This window comes from Dendrobates tinctorius, unplaced genomic scaffold (genome assembly GCF_039654945.1).
Source record: "Dendrobates tinctorius isolate UK_male_01 unplaced genomic scaffold, ASM3965494v1 ptg000222l, whole genome shotgun sequence".
NCBI lineage: Eukaryota > Metazoa > Chordata > Amphibia > Anura > Dendrobatidae > Dendrobates > Dendrobates tinctorius.
This window is the reverse complement of record NW_027361889.1, coordinates 3536145-3558945: the sequence shown is the minus strand read 5'-3', so window position 1 is coordinate 3558945 and position 22801 is coordinate 3536145. Positions and strand designations below refer to the sequence as shown.

Sequence of the window (22801 nt, the reverse complement as noted above, 5' to 3'; positions counted from 1 at the left end):
GCAGCAAGATACTAACTGAGTATAGACATTGCACAGGCAATGTTCAGTGGGTGTGGCGGATCTAAATAGTTGAGGGCTCTAGGTAATTGGTCAGGGACAGATTGAACAGGTGCACCCTGACTGCATAAGAACCAGAGCGTTCTGGCGCCGCCCCCCCTATACACACATAGGCAGGAAGCATACAGGAGAACAGAGACACAGAGCACAGAGCATAGGACTGGCAGCAAACAGAATTCACAGCATGACCCAGAGCAGTGAGTAAATTGGTGTGCGGGGGAAGGGAGGCCATGCAGTGATGCCAGCAGGGTTGTTACAGCGTGATCATTACGTGATCAGGACAGGTTGCACATCCCGTAATTTCCCACAGGATATTTGCATGCATATTTCCGGATAAATCAATGGATAAAAGGAATATCACACTTATTTTTTTATTTTTTAGAGAAAGTTCAAGATGAAATTGAAACTCTGATTGGGCTTGAACGTCAACCAAGATGGGATGACCAGAAGGTCCATCCCTACTGCTTGGCTGTAGTCCATGAAATTCAGTGGTTTGGAAACATATTCCAGAATTTACCACATTCCACACCCAACGATGTCAATTTCAGAGACTTTTATTCCGAAGAAATTTCTTTATCTGGCAGTAAATATTGCAAAAACACCATAAAAACTTGTTCCAAATCATTATGCTATTTAGGTAACCAAGATTATAGCAGGTTGTTCATATCAATGTGATGGCCTTGATGGCCCTCTTCTATACTATATTATACTCTGTTCACTCTACAGCTCTTACACTTTTATTAGAAGCACAAGATGTAAAATGTCACCTATTTTACACTCCACAACATATTTGATCTTTGCCCATGAATTATGCTGCTGCACTCTTTAGAATGAACTGGAGAAGGGGGTCTTTGCTTAGTATTGTTGTCTCTTGAGGTCCACTGGCATCAGGGGCATTGATATAGGGAAGGGCGTGAACTTCAATGCCATTCTATGTGGGTACTGATGTAATACCACGGCCGCTGGGGGGGTAGCCTCCTCAGCCGCTCCAGTACTCACTGTGCTGGAGGCTGCTTCATTCCTGGTACATTGCTCACTCTTCCTGGCTTTCAAAGAATTTGAGTCAGAGGCCGGAATAAACTTAAACAGTTCAACTTTATTCTCCTCAGGGCACAGCACATCCACGATGCCTTTAGGGCTCTCAACACGGTACCAACAATTCATCTTCTAAAGCAGCACCTTACTTCTTCAGACACACTTAGGCGGACCACACGATAAACACAGAACAAGAAACACGGTGAATGCGGCTTTTCGTCTTCCCTCCTGCCAACCGACTACAGTTCACGAAGGTAACCGTCTTCTACGCTGTAGTTCACCCTTTTACGGAACTGGTGATTCTGTCCATGCACTAGGCTAGTGGCCCACTCTACTGCTTGCTCAGCTCCACACACTAGCTGTCACTTCCACGGGGCTCTCTCACTGAACTTCCTGGCTTGACCGCTTCCAGATTCAGGCTGACTTCAACAGACTGGCTTCAGTGTCACCTCAGCTTCTATACACACAGGGCTGCCACTAGGAATTTTGGGGCCCCGTACTGGCAAAATTTTCGGGGCCCCCTTGAGACTCCGCCCAGGCTCCACCCCAGCCCCGCCTCCACCCCTCAAACTGTCCACAGTCCCACCTCTCTCTTGGAAAAACTCCACTTCTCACATATCACACATTAACAGTTCTCATTACCAGATCACACATCTAGCCAGCAGCTCTTGTTTTGGCCAAAAGATTTTTTTAAATCTGCCACCACGACAAGGTAGACTCTTTTGGCCGAGCTCTACTCTACTCTAACCTATTAAACATTTGCTAAAATATCCAATACAATTTAGGGATATTTTTTATTTATTTTCAATTTTTAAAATGACCAATAATATCACATCCAAAGGGACAAATACCACCACACCATGTCCAGACCACATATTACCACCACATAGTGACCTATAATACCACATACAAGTAACAAATACAGCCACACCATGACCAGACCACATATTACAACCAGTGACAGAATAATAGCACATACAAGGAACAAATACCACGGCACCATGCCCAGACCACATATTACCACCACATGGTGACTGAATACTACAATACTGATCATTAATAAAAAAAAACATATACACAGATCTGTGTACAGGTAATATAGTGATCAACAGTGACATTATGCACAGGACCTCTGTATATAGTGTCTGTGTACAGGTAATACAGTGATCACAGGTGACATTGCACAAAGGCACTCAGTATATAGTGTATAGTGTCAGTGTACAGGTAACACACTGACTCACCACTGACATCTCTGGGTGAAGTCCTTCATCTTTGTTTTTTATCTTTCATCCAGCACACACCGCCATCACGTCTTCCAGCCAGGGCTCGTCTCTGCAGGAAATAACAGATTTATCTAGAGCTCCGCTTGCAGAACACATTACTTATTTTTTTCCCAACTTCTACACTACACCAGATGAAGAAAAAAAGGCAACATAGTGTCGCTCTGCACAGTAACAGGACCGCCCCCCCCATTTAAAACAGTATCCTCAAAAAAAATAAATACATCACTGCAGTAATAATATCCTTTAATTAGCCCCTATGGTAATAATATCCCCCATCCTGGCCCCCGTGTGTCTCATTCCTGGCTTCAGCCATATTTTCTCTCATCCTGCCCTCATGAGTATCCATTCTGCCCCCATATGATCTCGCGATCCTGCCCAGTCTACATCGTATCCATCTTGCCCCATGATCCTGCATGATGTGTCTCCCATTATGCCCCGTCTCTCACATTCTGCCCCGTCCTGTCTCACTTTCACATTCTGCCCCCTCCTGTGTCACATTCTGCCCCCGTGCCTCACATTCTGCCCCTCGTGTCTCACTGTCACATTCTGCCCCCTCCTGTGTCTCACTGTCACATTCTGCCCCTCCTGTGTCTCACTGTCACATTCTGCCCCCTCCTGTGTCTTACTGTCACATTCTTCCCCCTCCTGTGTCTTACTGTCACATTCTGCCCCCCTCCTGTGTCTTACTGTCACATTTTGCCCCCATGTCTCACATTCTGCCCCCTCCTGTGTCTCACTGTCACATTCTGCCCCCATGTCTCGCATTCTGCCCCCTCCTGTGTCTCACTGTCACATTCTGCCCCCTCCTGTGTCTCACTGTCACATTCTGCCCCCTGCTGTGTCTTACTGTCACATTCTGCCCCCATGTCTCACTTTCTGCCCCCTCCTGTGTCTCACTGTCACATTCTGCCCCATCCTGTCTTACTGGCACATTCTGTCCCCATCATGTCTTGCATTCTGCCCCCATCATGTCTGCATTCTGCCCCCATCATGTCTGCATTTTGCCCCATCATGTCCTGCATTCTTCCCCATCATGTCTGCATTCTGCCCCATCATGTCTGTATTCTGCCTCATCATGTCTTGCATTCTGCCCCATCATATCTGCATTCTGCCCCATCAGGTCTTGCATTCTGCCCCATCATGTCTGCATTCTGCCACCATCATGTCTGCATTCTGCCCCCATCATGTCTTGCATTCTGCCCCATCATATCTGCATTCTGCCCCATGTCTTGCATTCTGCCCCATCATGTCTGCATTCTGCCCCATCATGTCTTGCATTCTGCCCCCATCATGTCTCCATTCTGCCCCCATCATGTCTTGCATTCTGCCCCATCATGTCTGCATTCTGCCCCATCATGTCTTGCATTCTGTCCCATGTCTGCATTCTGCCCCCATCATGTCTCCATTCTGCCCCATCATGTCTCCATTCTGCCCCATCATGTCTTGCATTCTGCCCCATCATGTCTGCATTCTGCCCCCATCATGTCTGCATTCTGCCCCCATCATGTCTCGCATTCTGCCCCATCATGTCTCGCATTCTGCCCCATCATGTCTGCATTCTGCCCCATCATATCTGCATTCTGCCCCCATCATGTCTCCATTCTGCCCCATCATGTCTTGCATTCTGCCCCCATCATGTCTGCATTCTGCCACCATCATGTCTGCATTCTGCCCCCATCATGTCTGCATTCTGCCCCCATCATGTCTCGCATTCTGCCCCATCATGTTTTGCATTCTGCCCCATCATGTCTGCATTCTGCCCCATCATGTCTGCATTCTACCCCATCATGTCTGCATTCTGCCCCCATCATGTCTTGCATTCTGCCCCCATCATGTCTTGCATTCTGCCCCATCATGTCTGCATTCTGCCCCATCATGTCTTGCATTCTGCCCCATCATGTCTTGCATTCTGCCCCATCATGTCTGCATTCTGCCCCATCATGTCTTGCATTGTGCCCCCATCATGTCTTGCATTCTGCCCCCATCATGTCTTGCATTCTGCCCACATCATGTCTCCATTCTGCCCCATTATATCTGCATTCTGCCCCCATGTCTTGCATTCTGCCCCCATCATGTCTCCATTCTGCCCCATTATATCTGCATTCTGCCCCCATCATGTCTTGCATTCTGCCCCCATCATATCTGCATTCTGCCCCATCATGTCTGTATTCTGCCCCATCATGTCTGCATTCTGCCCCATTTCTCCATATTTGCCCCTGTGTGTCTCCAATCCTGCCCCCGAGTCTCCATTCCGCCAGTGAAACATATTGCCCCTTTCAATAATAAAATAAAATAAAAACTTTTTTCTTACCTGGCCTCCCTCCTGTGTTAAAGATGGAGCTGCAGCTGTCTGAGCTGAAAGGACCTGTGGTGACGTCATCGTCATGTGATCAGGGGGCGGGCTGATCAATGGTGAAGGCCTGAGGTAATGATGACGTTACCACAGGTCCTTCAGCTCTTCTGTAGCTCTGGATGTCGGCCGCTGTGGCGGCTCTGCTGATGTGTGCGCTGCAGGCCCGGCCGCAGCGCACACTTGGGGCCCGCCTGTCACCCCATGACACGCAACACTTGGGGCCTAATGACTGGAAGCACAGGAGCGGGGCCCCTGATCTGTGGGGCCCCCTTCTGTATTGCTGTTCATGGGGCCCCATACAGCAGTAAGGGCTGTCATGCCCTGATGGCGGCCCTGTATACACATGCTGACTTGACTCAAGAGGCTTCTCCTACTGGCCTCACTAGCACATTAGCTCCCAGTCTCTATCTAACGGCCTCCAGTGACTCTCTCACTGGCTGCTGCTGTAGGCAATACACTCCACTCACTTCTCAGGATGGCTGAGGGACTCTGCTTCACGGCTTGTCTCTGTCAGCTAGGCTCATCAGGAATTCTGCCTCTGCATCTGTACCGTGAGGCTGCCCCCGGCTGAACTGTTACAGCACTGCTGCCTCTGCTTGCAAACAGGAAATCTCTCTCCCCTTAGCTCCCGGCTAGCCACTCCTCTAATGTCCCCCTAGTTAACCCTTCTACTGCCCTCCCAAAGGCTTCCATCTCAATGTACTCAGTGCCCCCATCTTGTGTCCCTTTTCTAGTACTACATTACCTAATGCCATATGGCCGCAAACACATTTATACAGGTTACATATAATGCACTCAAACATGTCAATCAAAACAATATAAACAATGACAGCAAATTAGCCAGGACTAAGTTCTGGCACCCTCTTACACCGACTGTCAGAACACAGACGTATTTGCAAGAGTTCTGTTGGTTTAGAGAGGTGTGGTTGTAAAAGGGCATGTGTATGGATACATGTACAGTGTTGGATTGGGTTTGCAAAGGCCCACCAGTAACATTGATTCTTTGGGCTCAATGTTCAGCTACATATAAAAATAATAATAACAGTACCAGGTAGAATGTCCATTACAAAGACTAAAGCACTAAATAGTGCAAAATAATCAAAAAGATGGAAAAAGCATAAACTCCATACAAATAATAAACCAAGGAGAAAACGGAGTATATATATAAAATGCTAAAATTTATTAATGTCATATCAAAAGGGTCATAATAATAACAATGATTTATAAATACAAACAGTAAAAGATACAAAAGGATGGACTGATGGGGAAACCCAAAATGGTGCCCAGCCAGCTTAAACAGTAAAGTACCTAGGCAGAGAGCTACTCGAGTGTAATCTCAAAGCCTGCTTATTGCAGTGATAAATCGCAAAATAGCACATAGGCAAAGTGAAGCAGCGTTTACCAGTAAGAGGAGCGGGCACAGGGCACCAGATTTAGGATCCTACAGAGACCCTTGACACGCGTTTCTCTTGGAATGAGACTGCTTTCTCAAGGGGCTTTGAGATTACACTGGAGCAGCTCACTGCCTAGGTACTTTACTGTTTAAGCTGGCTGGGCACCATTTTGGCTACTTTCACACGTCCGTCGGTGGCATTCCGGCTCCGTGCAGCAAAAAGATGGAGTGCCGGATCCAGCCGTGAATGGAGGGACCGGAAGTATATGCGGCGCATCTTACGGCGCCTGACACAGCTATGTTGCGGAGTCGCCGGGGAAGAAAAGGATCCACGAGCCAGTGAACAGGGTATGAAAAAGAGAGAACGGGGTATGAAAGAGAGAGAGAGAGAACGGGGTATGAAAGAGAGAGAGAAACGGGGTATGAAAGAGAGAGAGAACGGGGTATGAAAGAGAGAGAGAACGGGGTATGAAAGAGAGAGAGAACGGGGTATGAAAGAGAGAGAGAGATATCCGGGCATGCGCACAGGGTAAAACCGTGCATGCGGTGGCCGGATCAGGTATAAGCCTGATCCGGCGGCCGGAATGTCCAATAGCGTAACATTGTCCCGCAGAGCCGGGAGGGCCGCATCCGGCCATGTCCGGCTTTTTTCGCCAGACAAAAAAACGCTGCAGCACCCGTCCTGTCCGGCCGCCGGACAGAGGAATTCAGCCGGATCCGGTAAAAACCGGAACAAACGGAAGCACATGCAGCGCGATCCGGCGCATGTGCTTCTCAATGACAAAAAAACGCATCCGGCGGTAAAAAAAAACGGATCCGTTTTTTTACACACATGCCGGATTGTGCCTGACGGCACAAACCGGATGTGTGAAAGAGGCCTTTGGGTTCCCCATCAGTCCATCCTTTTGTATCTTTTACTGTTTGTATTTGTACTTCATTGTTACTATTATGACCTTTCTGATATGACATTAATAAATGTTTGCATTTTATATATATATACTCCGTTTTCTCCTTGGTTTATTACATATAAGAATAGCCTGACCATAGTGCACAATTATTTTTTGCCTCTGTATAATATTAATTTGGCTAGCTTGTTTAATGAATGATTAGATTATACTATTTTCTGCAGATTGTGAATCAAGTGTAATATCACAACTCATTAGTAGTCCTTCACAGGGGCCCACCAGAGGATTTTGGTTGGGCCACCGTTAGCAGCAACAACTGCAATCAAGCATTTTCAATAACAGGCAATGTGTCTTTTACAACACTCTGAAGGAATTTTGGCCCACTCATCTTTGCAGAATTGTTGTAATTCAGCCACGGTCAAGGGTTTCCAAGCATGTGCCACCTTTTTAAGGTCATGCCACAGCATCTCAGTTGGATTAAGGTCAGGTCTTTGACTAGGCCACTCCAAAGTCTTAATTCTGTTTTTCTTAAGTCATTCAGAGGTGGACTTGCTGGTATGTTTTGGATCATTTTCCTGTTGCATAACTCAAGTGCACTTCAGTTTGATTTAATGAACAGATGACCAGGATTTTTTGGCAGACAGCACTTCATGGTTCAGTTTACCACAGCAACTCTTCCAAGTCCTGAAGTAGCAAAACAGTCCCAGACCATCACACTACCTCCACCATATTATACTGTTGGTATGATGTTGCTTTTCTGAAATGCTGTGTTACTTTTACGCCAGATGTAATGGGACATACACCTTCCAAAAAGTTAAACTTTGGTGTCATCAGTCCACAGAGTATTCTCCCAATAGTCTTGAGGATTGTCAAAATGTTTTCTGGCAAAACTATAATGAGCCTATATGTTCTTATTGCTCAGCAGTGGTTTTTCTCTTGGAACTCTGCCATGCAGGCCATTTTTGCCCAGTCTTTCTTATGGTGGAGGCATGAACATTGACCGTAACTAAGGCAAGTGAGGCCTGCAGTTCTTTGGATGTTGTTGTGGGATCTTTTGTGACCTCTTGGGTGAGTCGTTGCTGTGCTCTTGGGGTAATTTGGGTCAGCCAACCACTCCTGGGAAGGTTCATCACTGTTTTATGTCATTTGTGAATAATGGCTTTCACTGTAGTTTGCTAGAGTCCCAAATCTTGAAAACTTGATAGATCTCAATTAATTTGTTTGTCAGTTATCCCAGAATTTCTTTGTATCTCAGCATGATGTCTAGCTTTGATGATCTTTTAGTCTACTTCAGTTTGTCAGGCAGATCCTATTTAAGTGATTTCTTGATTGAGAACAGGTGTGGCAGTAATCAGGGCTGCATGTTGCTAAGGAATTTGAACTCCGCTTCCCAAAGATGTGATAAACCACAGATAATTTATGTTTTAAGGAGGGGGACAATCACTTTTTCACACAGGGCCCTGTAGGTTTGGATTTCTTTTACCCTTAATAATATAGACCTTTATTTAAAAAATGTATTTTGTGTTACTTATGTTATCTTTGTCTAATATTTAAATTTGTTTGGTGAGCTGAAACATTTAAGTGTGACAAACATGCAAAAGAATAAGAAATCAGGAGGGAGGCAAACACCTTTTTCACACAACTGTATATACACACTCGTGTGTAGTGTAGGGTATCCCATTGATGGAGCCAAGAGAGCAGATTTTACTTGAATTCCCTCAAAATAAAGTCTTGATTATGTCCAATATTGAGAGTGATAAAAGGTATAGAGATGGCTGGCATCTCATTATGCATGTGATATATACTTGTAATATCTGTAAAGCTTTGGCACTTGTAACACATCTGTTATAATATATATTAGGGAACCACAGTGATTCCACTCTTCACATCTGTTCTCTGTGGTGAAACCCATTGGGAGACTCCCAAATAGTTTAACCCCAATCATTTCTTGGATGCTGATGGAAAGTTTTTGAACATACTTTCTTTGCATTCTCCAAAGGTGAGTAGATTGTACTACCTTATTACTACCACCACTAACGTCAAGACTTTTAACAAATATCCCTTCAAGATATTTGTTCCTCGTGATAATTTAGATAAAATACTGCTCTAAGAACACTGAATTAAGGCATAGACCAGGGATCAGCAACCTGCGGGACTCCAGCTATTGCTGGTGCTAGGGCTGTCAGGTGGCAGTATGGGCATGTTGTTAGTGCTGAAGGTTGCTGATTCCTGACATTGACTTCACTATTCATTTTTTGAGAGCCTTTACTGCATTAATTTGCCCAAGGCCCAGTAGCTGAAGATTTGATATTCAATAAAATCAGTGGGATTTTTTTCAGCAGGAGATTATCACTACAGGACTAGGCGTCTCATGCCTCCTGGTCTAACCACTGATTAATAGTTTTCTGCCAGTATACAGAGTACACAGAAAGCTGCCAATCAGTGGTGTGGGTGGGATTATAACGGGCTCAGAATTCAGAGCTCTGCTACATCTGCGGCAGAAAAAACTGTGACTTCATCACAACCTCTGCACCCAGTAAACTAAGTGATACATTGCTGAAATCAGAGTCTCTGTCCCAACATCATCTTGTTGTCAGATTACATAGCAAAAGCTGCTACAAGATTCCCTTTAAAGAGTTTCTCTATTCCCTTTATGGCATTCCTCTACATAATCGGTACTGACACTTGAAATTTAAATTTGCTTAGACATTCAGAGTGGACAATGGTCACTTTTGCATTCTAGAAAAAAAGTTCTTCTACACCTCTAGAAAAAAAAGGAGTTATTCTGCTACACCCATTACACATTAGTCCATGCTGTGTGAGACGGCTTTATATGTGCATATATATGTCATATTTAGGTCCAGACGTTTGTGCCGGTCTATTTCTTAATATATTTTTTTAACAGTCAAAGTTCCTTTTCTTTCTGTTACAGAGCTCCAAATCCATTGCTGAGACATAAAGTTAAATAATGTAATTCTGACTGTCTGCAGTCACCACTAGGGGGAGCTTAGGAGGTTTCTGCATACTAATTATCCATTGAACTCAGTACTAACTCTGTATGCAGTAATATCAGCATAGTGTTGGGAGCAGTTCGGTTGTGTGGGGTTTTTTTTTTAGCAATTATTAAAAACCCTATAAACTGATTATTTTTGTATACGAATGAGTACGGATGACTTGGACCTCACTCCAGAAGCCGTCTTCAACATGAGGCCCAAGAGTTACAAACTTTGTGCAACTCCCAGGCATTAGCCATTTTATAATATATTGCCAATATATTCCACTTACATTCAGTGAGTGAATTAAAGACGGTTCCTGATCCCAGCTCCAGCAGCAGGAATAAAGACCACAGAGACCGCAGTGCTTTTAAATTACATGAAAATATTCAATTGCAAAGTGTAATTTTTGAACAGCCTGGCTATGGCCAAAAAATTTATTCAGAGTATTTCTATACTGTAGACAGAAAGGAGAAAAAAATTTTTAGACAGTATGTAAACATATTTTTACTATGTATAGTAATTGTAAATTATGTTTATAGCTGTGTATAGTCTATATAGGTAGGATTATAGAACAGCTTTAAAAGTTGCACAAATGTTAATGTTGATTCTGATTTAATAAAGACATAAGCTATAGTAACAGTACATGTGTACTATATAGAAGCATCTTGGCATCACGAGTCTGAGCTGGTCCTTACAAACATATCATGTTGATGTAAAATAATTATATATAAATAATATTAGGATAAATTAATAAAATACTATCTAAAAAAATAAAGCTTCTGTCTAATAATTCTTCTTTAACCCCTTAACGCCGCATGATGGGTATAGTACATCATGTGCAGGTGTCAGTTCCCGCATTATGATGTAATATACCCGTCATGACTTGAGGTTGTTACTGTGTGAAACTGCACAGTGACAGCTCCGTGCCCACAGCGGTCACTGACAGCTCAGTAGCAAGGCTAGAGATGCAGGGACCCATTTCAGCGCGGTTCTCTCGCTCTCTAATCGGTCAGTCAAAATTCTGGTATAATCATCTAAATTCTTGGTGTGCCCTTTCCTAGTGTTGGTGTAATGTCCTCCATCCTGTGAAGCTTCTGGATATAATGCCGACCCATCATGGGCCACTTGTGTAATTCTACCCATCCTTGGCCCCTTCTATTTATGATTCCCCTTCTTTGTATAATGCTCCACATCCTGTCTGCCTTCCTTATATAATGATTACCATCCTGGGCCCCTTCCTTGCATAATGCTCCCCATCATGGGCACCTGTTTTGTATAATGCTAACTATCATGCGCCCCTTCCTTGTATAATGCTCTACATCCTGTCCCGCTTCCTTGTCTAATGCTTCCCATAGTGGGCCCCGTCCTTGAATAATGCTCCCAATTCTTGGCAGCTTCCATGTGTAATGCTCCCCATCATGACCTCCTTGCTTTTATAATGCGCCACATCCTGTCCCGCTTCCTTGTATAATGCTCCCCATCATGAGCCCGTTCCTTGTATAATGCTCCCAATCCCAGGCCCCTTCCTTGTATAATGCTTCCCATCCTGAGCCCTTTCCTTGTATAATTCTCCCCATCCTAGGCCCCTTGCTTGTATAATGCTTCACATCCTGGGACCCTTCCTTGTATAATATTCACCATCCTGAGCCACTTCCTTATATTATGCTTCACATCCTGGGACCCTTTCTTGTACAGTGCTCCCCATCCCGGGCCCCTTCCCTGTATAATATTTCCCATTCTGAGCCCCTTCCTTGTATAATGCTCCCGATCCCGGGCCCCTTCCTTGTGTAACGTCCCTTATCCTGGACCCCTTAATTTATTAATACATTATACAGAAAATATTCATTTATGAAATGATCATTAGTTATCCAATTAGGAAACTGAATGAAAGAGTCCAATAAAAGATTTACATCATGTCATCCCTATAATATGTGATGATAATAGAAATGACGCAGGAAGTCGGACTGGAATTTATCATTTATTTATTTACTACAAAAACCAACTAAATCATTGTGAAATACACACATTGCTCAGATAAGGGTCCTGGTGAAGAATATTCCACTAAATAGTAAGGTCTTCTCGGTAAGTTTCACCATTACGAGGCCTCAATTCATATACGGCATGAAGAGGAGCCGGTACTCGGCGTACTTGTTGATAGATGGAGATGTCCTTGTTAGGCTGGTGTCTGATGATGGTGATTATGATGTTGATAACAACTGTGGATATCTGCCTAACAAGGTCCTGCCATAACGACAGGTGGGATTTCTCACAGTTGTTGAGGGCACATGGAGAAGACTTCTTCATCACATTGGTGGATTGTGATGAAATTGGTAATTTTGCAGACGAAATAGCACATGAAGAGCTGCTCTCACGCCGTTGTCCATGCAGGCCACATCACTGAGGACTTCCAGAAACTCATTCTTCTTTCTGCTATATTCTTCTCGGTGCCTCTTTACTTTGTCTCTGTATCTCTGGTTATTAATGAGGCTTTTCAGCTTCATCAAAATATACAGTGAAGAAATGTCAGCGGCTAACCTAAGGATAAACCTTTCTAGCCAAAACATTTTTTTTTTTATCCAACACGTGATTCAAAAAACCGCAGTCAGTTGCACGATCCAACCAACCAAATCACTCGCTGTACAGAAAGTGACTGAAGAACCTTGGTGGCTCAGAACCTTCAGAACTCGCGGCAGTGACATCACAGTGTGGTGACATCACACAGACAGCAACCAAATACAGAAAAATCAGATGAGTTAGTAAATATGGAAACTTACTTGTGCCCCAACCATATATTATAACTTTCTATAGTTTGTCACTTACCTAATTGTATCTCAAAAGATCACTGATCGTCACAGTCTCCAGCCACTATGGGATTGTTATTAAAGAGGACCTGTCACCAGATCATACATTGCCAGTTTATGGTCTCACTTTATTCCTGGTGATCCCCTGACTAAGCAGTTTATTTTGTCTATTTGTTTTACAAAGTGCTAATTTTTATGATCTTTCCAAGGGGGTGGGACTCACAAGCTAACAATTGGAGCAACCTAAAGACACGCCCATAGAGATGTCTGTGAACCATGCCCCTTTGGCAAAGACCATAAAAATATGCACTAAATAAAAAAAGCCCATATCTTTGGCACTGCAGGGTGGAATAAAAAAAAACAAAAACAAACAAAAAACCTGAATAATATAAGAATAATAAAAGAGTAAAAAATTGGCACTTCTGACCTAGGGACCAGTTCTCTTTAGCTTTTCCATTAAGAAAAGGCAACGATTTCTCCGTTCCTTCGAGTATATTAAGTCTTTTATCAAATGACATATTAATAATAAGGTGCCATGCTTCAAATTAGGACAGGGTATATGGAACAATATCCAGGAAATTACAGAAAAGAGTACAGTTAAAATTCCTATATAGGATTTACTATACCCCCCGTGTTAAAATAAAATGGTTGTAGCAACTAGAACAATGTTTCTTATGATTTTGGAATGTAGAGTGTTTAAAAATTACTGGTGATAAGTTGTCATGAAGACCCATGTTGATACCCTAAGAATTATGCATCCGAATCTTATGACCTGCCTAGTTGGGCTTGTGGGCGAGCTACCGGCAGACATGGCAAAACAATGCTTGGTATATTATGCCAAAAAGAATTTGGAAATATCTAAAAAGACCCTAGAACTTATGGTTTCGAGAGTGAAAATAATGTGCTTACTGTGAACAACTGGCCATACACAGAGGGGGTCTAGATAAATTTACAATAATATTTGGAAGGTAGGCTGATGCTCTGACTCTGACATCTCTCATGTTGTCGGCTGCACACAGCGCTGCAAACTGAATCTATATATATAATTGCCTTAAATTGTCCGTCATCCACTTCCGTCTGGATGTCCCCCAATCCCACAATCTACCGCGCCGCACCGGAAGTACGCCGACCGCCATTTTGGAACGCCCAAGTGATGCCGCTCGGATCCAGGATGCAGCTGTGATCCCGAACGCCACTGCGATCCTGACCACCGCTCGGATCCAGGCCACCACTGCGATTTCGAACACCGCTGCGATCCCAACTACCGCTGGGATTCCAGCAGCCGCTTGGATCCAGGCCGCCGCTGCGATCCCGAACGCCGTTGCGATCCCGATCGCCACTGGAATCCCAGCTGACGCTCGGATCCAGGCCACCGCTGTGATCCCAACCGCCGCTGGGATCCCAGCTGCCGCTGCGATCCCGACCATTGCTTTTATCCCAGCCGCCACTCGGATCCCAGCTGATGCTCGGATCACAAGGCTGTGAAAGGGGTGCAACGAGGGGGTATAACGAGAGGGGTGTAATGAAGGGGGTATAATGAGAGGGTGTAATGAAGGGGTGTAATGAGAGGGTGTAATGTGGGGGTAATAATGAGAGGGATGCCGCAAGGCCCCCGCCAGGACCTACCGCCTGATTACACTCGCCGGATCCCGCTGCTGCCTCCCCATTCACCTCCGTGCAGTCACAGCCGGCAGGAAAGACCGCGGCTTGAGGCCTGTGCTGGAGATTGGGTGCGGCCACCCTCTGGTGGCGCCGCACACCATCCCCAGCACAGGCCGCAAAACACCGTCTTTCCTGCCGGCTGTGAGAGGGGTGTTACGAGAGGGTGTAATGAGGGGGGGTAATGAGAGGGATGCCGCTGCCGGACCCCCGCCAGGACCCACCGCCTGACTACACGTGCCGGATCCTGCCGCTGCCTGCCCACCCACCTCCGTGCAGTCACAGCCAGCAGAAAAGACCGCGGCTTAAGGCCTGTGCTGGAGATTGGGTGCGGCCACCCTCTGGTGGCGCTGCACACCATCTCCAGCACAGGCCGCAAAACACCATCTTTCCTGCCGGTTGTAACTGTACGGAAGTGGGTGGGCCGCCACCCCCAGCGCCACAAAGCTGCCCCCATCGTGATGTTACTGCCCTCCCGATGCGTTAGCATCGGGCACAAATCTAGTTTAATAATAATGTAATAATAAATGTATTAAATGTGTTCACATTTCCCTTTTCATTGTTTAACCCCTTCCTGACATCAGACGTACTATCCCGTCCATGGGACCCGGGCCCCTATGCCCATGGACGGGATAGTACGTCTACCGCAATCAGCGGCGCCCACGTGGTGAGCGCCGCTGATCGCGGCCCGGGTGTCAGCTGATTATCACAGCTGACACCCGGCACTATGTGTCAGGGGTGGTCACGGACCGCCCCCGACACGTTAACCCCTTGCACACCGCGATCAAACATGATCGCGGTGTACCGGGGGTTAATGGGAAGCATCAGCAGGGAAGGGACTCCCTCCGTGCTTCCCTGAGCCCCCCACGGCAGCGCAATGTGCAGCGCTGCTGCGGGGGTCTCTTTCCCTACAGGCCCCCGAATCCAAGATGGTGACGGGGGCCTTCGGGGGCCTGTAGGGAGCTGACTTCCTCAGTGCCTGCAAGGCGCAGGCATGAGGAAGTCTGCAGAACTGCCTGTGACAGATTGCTGATCTGTCACAGGACAGTGATGTCCCACCTGGGACTATGTAATATAGTTAAAATTGTTAAAATAATTTTAAAAAATCGCCAAATAAATTAGAAAAAAAAAAAAATATTCCCCCAATAAATCCATTTTTTGGAAATAAAAAAAACAAAAAAAACAATAAAAGTACACATATTAGGTATTGCCGCGTCCGTAACGACCTGCCCTATAAAACTATCCCATTAGTTAACCCCTTTAGCGAACCTCTTAAAAAATAAAAATAAAAAACAAAGCAAAAAATAATGATTTATTATCATACCGCCAAACAAAAAGTGCAATAACGCTCGATCAAAAGGACGCATATAAATATGCATGGTACCGCTGAAAACGTCATCTTGTTCCGCAAAAAACGAGCTGCCATACAGCATCGTCAGCGAAAAAATAAAAAAGTTATAGCTCGCAGAATAAAGCGATACAAAAATAATTATTTGTTATATAAAATAGTTTTCATTGCATAAAACCGACAAAACATAAAAAAACGACCTAAATGAGGTATCGCTGTAACCGTACTGACCCGAAGAATAAAACCGCTTTATCAATTTTACCGCACGCGGGACGGTGTAAACGCATCCCCCCAAAAGATATTCATGAAACGCTGGTTTTTGTTCATTCTGCGTCCCAAAAATCGGAATAAAAAGTGTCACGTGCCCGAAAATGATACCAATAAAAAGATCAACTCGTCCCGCAAAAAATAAGACCTCATATGACTCAGTGAGTCAAAATACGGAAAAATTATAGCTCTCAATATGTGGTGATGCAAAAACTATTTTTACAATAAAAAGCATCTTTTAGCGTGCGACAGCCGCCAAAAATAAATACCGCCATAAATAGTAAATCAAACCCCCCATTATCACCCCCTTAGTAAGGGAAAAATAATAAAATTAAAAGAAAATGTATTTATTTCCATTTTCCCATTAGGGTTAGGGCTAGGGTTAGGGTTAGGGCTAGGGTTAGGGTTAGGGCTAGTGTTAGGGTTGGGGTTAGGGCTAGGGTTAGGGCTGAGATTAGGGTTAGGGGTGTGTGTGCATTAGGGTTGGAGTTAGAATTTGGGGTTTCCACTGTTTGGGCACATCAGGTGCTCTCCAAATGCAACATGGCGTCTGATCTCAATTCCAGCCAATTCTGAGTTGAAAAAGTCAAATGGTGCTCCTTCCCTTCCAAGCTCTGCCATGCGCCCAAACAGTGTTTTACCGCCACATGTAGGGTATCAGCCTACTCCGGACAAATTGCAAAACAACTTTTGGGGTCCAATTTCTCCTGTTACCGTTAGGAAAATTAAAAAATTGGGGGCAAAAATATCATTTTTGTGGAAAAAAATGATTTTTTTTATTTTTACGCCCAGGCATTATAAACTTCTGTGAAGCACTTGGGGGTTCAAAGTGCTCACCACACATCTAGATAAGTTCCGTGGGGGGTCTAGTGTCCAAAATGGGGTCACTTGTGAGGAGATTCAATAGTTTAGGTAGATTAGGGGCTTTCCAAACGCACATGACACCTGCAGACCATTCCATCAAGTCTGCATTCCAAAACTTCACTACTTCCATTCCGAGCCCCGACATGTGCCCATACAGTAGTTTTCTCCCACAAATGGGGTGTCAGCGTACTCAGGACAAATTGGACAACAACTTTTGGGGTTCAATTTCTCCTGTTACCCTTGGGAAAATAAAATAATTGGGGACTAATTGATCATGTTTGTGTAAAAAAATATGATTTTTTTATTTTCATGCCCGGGCATTATAAACTTCTGTGAAGCACTTGGGGGTTCAAAGTGCTCACCACACATCTAGATAAGTTCTGTGGGGGGTCTAGTGTCCAAAATAGGGTCACTTGTGGGGAGTTTCAATAGTTTAGGTAGATCAGGGGCTCTCCAAACGCACATGACACCCGCAGACCATTCCATCAAAGTCTGCATTCCAAAACATCACTACTTCCCTTCCGAGCCCCGACGTATGCCCATACAGTAGTTTTCTCCCACAAGTGGGGTGTCAGCGTACTCAGGACAAATTGGACAACAACTTTTGGGGTCCAATTTCTCCTGTTACCCTTGGAAAAATAAAAAATTGGGGACTAATTGATCATGTTTGTGGAAAAAATACGATTTTTTTATTTTCATGTCCGGGCATTATAAACTTCTGTGAAGCCCTTGGGGGTTCAAAGTGCTAACCACACATCTAAATAAGTTCCTTAGGGGGTCTAGTTTCTAAAATGGGGTCATTTGTGGGGGGTTTCCACTGTTTAGGTACATTAGGGGCTCTCCAAAGACAACATGACACCCGCAGACCATTCCATCAAAGTCTGCATTCCAAAACGTCACTACTTCCCTTCCGAGCCCTGACATGTGCCCATACAGTAGTTTTCTCCCACATATGGAGTATCAGCGTACTCAGGACAAATTGGACAACAACTTTTGGGGTCCAATTTCTCCTGGTACCCTTGGGAAATTAAAAAAATTGGTGACTAAAAGATCATGTTTGTGGAAAAAATACGAATTTTTTATTTTCACGCCCGGGCGTTATAAACTTCTGTGAAGCACTGGAGGGGTCAAAGTGCTCACCACACATCTAGATAAGTTCCTTGGGGGTCTAGTTTCCAAAATGGTGTCATTTGTGGGGGGTTTCCACTGTTTTGGTACATCAGGGGTTTTCCAATCGCGACATGGTGTCCGATCTCAGTTCCAGCCAAAAACGTCAAATGGCGCTGCTTCCCTTCCGAGCTCTGCCATGCGCCCAAATAGTGGTTTACCCCCACATGTGGGGTATCAGCGTACTAAGGACAAATTTCACAATAACTTTTAGGGTCCTGTTACCCTTGGGAAAATAAAAATTGGGGGTGAAAAGATCTTTTTTTGGAAAAAATATGATTTTTTAATTGTACCGCTGTACGTTATAAACTTCTGTGAAGCCCTTGTGGGTTCCAAGTTCTCACCACATATCTAGATAAGTTCCTTGGGGGGTCTAGTTTCCAAAATGGGGTCACTTGTGTGGGGTTTCCACTGTTTAGGTACATCAGGGGCTCTCCAAACGTGACATGGCGTCCGATCTGAATTCCAGCCAATTTTGCATTGAAAAAGTCAAACGGCGCTCCTTCCCTTCTGAGCTCTGCCATGCGCCGAAACAGTGGTCCCCCCCACATATCGGGTATCAGCGTACTCAGGACAAATTGCACAATAACTTTTGCAGTCCAATTTGTCCTGTTAACCTTGGTAAAATAAAAAAAAATTGAACCTGAAGTATTTTTTTTGTGAAAAAAAGTTAGATATTCATTTTTTTTTTAAATATTCAAAAAATTCCTGTGACGCACCTAAAGGGTTAATAAACTTCTTGAATGTGGTTTTAAGCACCTTAAGGGGTGCAGTTTTTAGAATGGTGTCACTTTTGGGTATTTTCTATCATATAGACCCCTCAAAGTGGCTTCAAATGTGATGTGGTCCGTAAAAATAAAATGGTGTTGCAAAAATGAGAAATCGCTGGTCAATTTTTAACCCTTATAACTTCCTAACAAACAATTTTGGTTCCAAAATTGTGCTGATGTAAAGTAAACATGTGGGAAATGTTAGTTATCAAGTTTTTTGTGTGCTGTATCTCTGTGATTTAAGGGCATAAAAATTCAAAGTTGGAAAATTGCAAAATTTTCAAAATTTTCGTCAAATTTCCGTTTTTTTCACAAATAAACGCAAGTTATTTGAATGAAATTTTACCACTAACATGAAGTACAATATGTCACAAGAAAACAATGTCAGAATCACCGGGATCCATGGAAGCGTTTCAGAGTTATTACCTCATAAAGGGACAGTGGTCAGAATTGTAAAAATTGGCCCGGTCATGAACGTGCAAACCACCCTTGGGGGTGAAGGGGTTAAATACCACTTACCTCCTTCCTGCTATGACTGACATTACTTTCCCTGTTTCACTGATATTATTGTACATCTGATTTACAAGTCCCGAAGTTCTGCCAACTGTCATGATAAAATGGAATGATGAAGATAGCCCTTAGCATCAGGTAGGCCATCACCTCCTTATAAAACGCTATGATGGATAATAAAATTTATAATACACAACTTGTATAAAAATAGCACGCAAAGATTCTCACCTGGGGAGGTGAATTTTCCAACCTGTAGGTCTGGATGAGCCACATAGCCTGTAGGTGATAGTGTAGTGAAGCAGCTCTTGATGGACAACATGTGAGTCAGCAAGGACTAAGACAGCAAAGAGGCAGGCAAGCAAGCAGACCAAATAGTACAGGAGAAGAGCTTGGTGTGCGGATACGCAGGAGAACAGTAAATGTATAGGAATTTAGTATTCTCCAGCAGGTATACAGTTAATCCTAGGCATGCAAGCTGGTATCTTGCAGAAGTGCAATGGTTAATCACAGGTATAACAGAGAAGTAAATGCAATCTGGAATCTTCCAGCAGGGATATGTTTTATAGCAGCAACGTGTGTGCGAACTGGGACTTGTAGAGAGGAATTAGTTAACTGCCGGATAGCAGTGTAGTACAGGCAAATTGTAGATTTGCTTGAACAGGTGCGTTACCTTGATTGCAGAGGCCAGGTGTTAATAGCAAGGAAAACAGCTTGCTTGCTGAGAGGTAGGTGTGACCAATGCCTAGTAAGAAGTGCATCAAATCTGTGAGAAATTACCAGATTTGCACAAGCCTACATATAATATTGGGTTTGTGTTGTGCGCCATTTTTGCTTTGTGTATCAGGTTATATAACATATCTTATCTACGTCTGGCTGCTCACTACTTATAAGTTTGTTGCTAATATTTATTAGTAGACTTATTAGTAGAGACCAAACTTTTGGATTAAAAGAACTTTGCGAGTATGTAGGATCAACCTCTCTAATCCAGTTATATGGGCATGCCGTTAATAGAAAGCTGATACCGTAATAACGCCCCCTTTCATTTACAGTATAATAAGTTTTGGAGGCAGATTCTCAGAGAGATCTATGTCCTAGATATAGATCTTAACAGCTTATTTACATATTGAGAAAAATGTGGATTTCTCTGGAATAAGACATCAGATCGCAGATATCAAGGTATCAATTTATTTAACTTTCTATGACCTACATGCCCATATGGACGACTTAGGAGGGTTGGTCCTACTAATGGATTCAGAGCAGAAGGTATAATTGCGTCATTCACCCCAAAGTAAAATGTAAAGAAAAGTGAAGAAGGCATACATATACAGTGCCTTGAAAATGTATTCATACCATGTGAACTTTTCCACATATTTTCCCGTAACACCCTCAGACGTAAACAATATTTTATTTGGATTTCATGTGATGTGCAAGTTTTTGTGAAGTGTAAAGGAAATAAAATTAGAAAACCATGTGTTAAAAAAATATAAATCTGCAAATTGTGACATGCATTTCTATTCAGCCCCCCTGAATAAATACTTTGTAGGACCACCTTTCACTTCAATTACAATTAAAGTCTTTTGGGGTATGTCCCTACAAGCTTTGCACATCTAGAGGTGACATTTTTCTGGTTGGACAGAGGTGTCTGTGAACAGCAATTTTCAAGTATTGCCATAGATTCTCACGAGATTTAGGTCTGGACTGTGATTGGACCGTTCACACACATGAATATGCTTTGATCTAAACCATTTCATGGTAGCTCTGGCAGTATGTTTAGGATTGTTACCTGGCTGGAAAGTGAACCTTTGCCCCAGTCTCAATTCTTTTGAGCCCTAACATGTTTTCCCCAGGGATTTCCCTGTATTTAGCTCCATCCATCTTCCCATCAACTCTAACCAACTTCCCTGTCCCTGCTGAAGAAAGTATCCACACAGCATCATGCTACTACCACCGTGTTTGATGGTGGGGATGCTGTTTTCAGAGCATTGTGCAGTGTTACTATTATGCTATTAGAAGATCTGCCTAAGGGTCTACACTGCCCTTTCCCTAGGGTTTTGGCTTCCTTCCCCTCTTTCCCTTGTGCTGCACTTAGTCTTCCCACACTGTGCGTGATAACATCCATGTCTTGGTAAGTTTGCAGTTGTTCCATACTCCTTCCGTTTTTGGCTGTTGGATTGAACAGTGCTCCTTTCAAAGCTTGGGCTATTTTTTACAATCCAACCCTGCTTAACTCTTCTCCAGAACTTTATCCCTGACCTGTCTGGTGTGTTCCTTGGTTTTCATGATGCTATTTGAGCCCTAATATTCTCAAACAAACCTCCGGGGCCTTCACAGAACAGCTGTAGCTATACTGAGATTAAATTATACACAGGTGCACTCAATTTACTAATTACAGTATTTGACTTCTGGAGGCAATTGGTCACTCAGGATTTTATTTTATGCAGGGTTATCTGACTACAGGGAGTTGAATACAAATGCACGTCACAATTTTCATATTTATATTTTTAAAATATTTGAAAAACCATGTACTGTTTCCTTTACACTACACAAATACCTGATACTTAGTGTTGGTATATCACATAAAATCCAATACTATACATTTAAGCCTGTGGATGTAATATGAAAAAATGTGCTAAATACTTTTTCAAGGCACTGTATAGTATACATATACATGGATAGCAATAGATTGTAGCCACATTGTCATGTTTATGTATCTTACCTTGACATGTAAAATTTATCTTTAGTAATATTATTTACATGACCTTCTTAATGTACATGATGGCCAAGCGCAGTACTGTACCTTCCACAGAAACCTGTGAAAACATAGGTAACTGCTCTCATAAATGTTATATGTTTTCTATATTTAGTATCTTCACTCGGAAAAGAGGTAGCTTATATCTCCATGGGTCTCATTGTAAATTGATTACCATGTTTTGATGTGAAATTCAGTTAGGTCCATATATATTTGGACAGAGACAACATTTTTCTAATTTTGGTTCTAGACATGACCACAATGAATTCTAAACAAAACAATTCAGATGCAGTTTAATTTCAGACCCCCTGCTATTACAGCTGTATAGGCCCTTTTACATTTAGCGATGCACCAGCGATCCGACCCGGTCAGGATCGCTGGTGCATCGCTAAATGATTGCTAGTGAGCTGTCACACAGGAAGATCTCACAGCGATGCAGCAGCGACGCAGCGGACGATACTCACCTTTCACACACAGCGATCCTGGCGTCCTCCCGCCCGCGTCCAGCGTCGCTCGTCTCACACAGCAGGAAGCCCAGCAGGAAGCAGACGAGAAATGGAGCCGCCCGATCTCGCGCGATGAGCGACAGACAGCAGGGGAGCCGGTCGGAGGTATCACACATAGCGATATCGCTAGCAATATCG

At 43.8% G+C, this 22801-nt stretch overlaps 1 pseudogene; it reads left to right on the top strand.

Moving 5' to 3' along the window:
- The window catches only part of LOC141058987 (cytochrome P450 2W1-like), a 67596-nt pseudogene extending 45268 nt beyond the window's left edge, over positions 1-22328 (top strand).
- The last annotated feature ends 473 nt before the right edge of the window (positions 22329-22801 follow it).